The sequence below is a fragment of the Geospiza fortis genome, unplaced genomic scaffold (genome assembly GCF_000277835.1).
Source record: "Geospiza fortis unplaced genomic scaffold, GeoFor_1.0 scaffold408, whole genome shotgun sequence".
Classification (NCBI taxonomy): Eukaryota; Metazoa; Chordata; class Aves; order Passeriformes; family Thraupidae; genus Geospiza; species Geospiza fortis.
This window is the reverse complement of record NW_005054330.1, coordinates 5586556-5587053: the sequence shown is the minus strand read 5'-3', so window position 1 is coordinate 5587053 and position 498 is coordinate 5586556. Positions and strand designations below refer to the sequence as shown.

The 498-nt window shown below is 50.0% G+C and overlaps 1 protein-coding gene across 3 annotated transcripts in view; it reads left to right on the top strand.

The window, feature by feature from the left end:
• The window catches only part of TAOK3 (TAO kinase 3), a 45236-nt gene that overhangs the window by 25871 nt on the left and 18867 nt on the right, over positions 1-498 (top strand). The window contains exon 1 of one of the 3 annotated variants that reach the window (XM_031057367.1): positions 401-418. The exons of the other annotated variants lie outside the window; for them this stretch is intronic. The gene's annotated coding sequence lies outside the window, so the exon portion shown is untranslated. Of the gene's footprint in view, positions 1-400; positions 419-498 lie in introns of those variants that run through there. 3 annotated transcript variants of the gene reach the window in all.

Genomic DNA, 498 nt, shown 5'->3' with positions numbered 1-498 from the left:
TGAAAAACCCTGGGATTTTGTGTTTAAAAAGAAAAAAAAAAAAAAACATCCTTTGTGGGCTGTGGAGAGAAAGTGCTAGAACTGTGCAGGATCATGACTGGAAAGCAGGATCCCTGAGTGGTCACGGAGGCTTTCCTGGTGCTCTCCAGCCTGCCGTGGATTTAGCCAGGATGCTCGTCCCCCACAGCAGATAGCAAACGAGGGACAAAGCAGCCCTATCGAGGACACGGCGCTGGGCAAAGGGAATGAGGCAGGATGTTGCTGTGGTGTTAAAAGGGAACAGGATCTCCGTGCCTAGACATGGGAATCACGTTTTCACCGGGATCGCTGGCTTGCAGTGCTTGAACCCGACCTTCCCGAGGACTCCGATCGCCCTGCTCCGCTTCCTGCTCCCGCCTCGCTTTTTTCTGGCACATATGTAATACTGGAGGTTTAAAAAAAAAAAAAAAAAGGAGATTAAAAAAAAAAAAAGGAAGCCCGATCCAGGGGTTCGGAGGC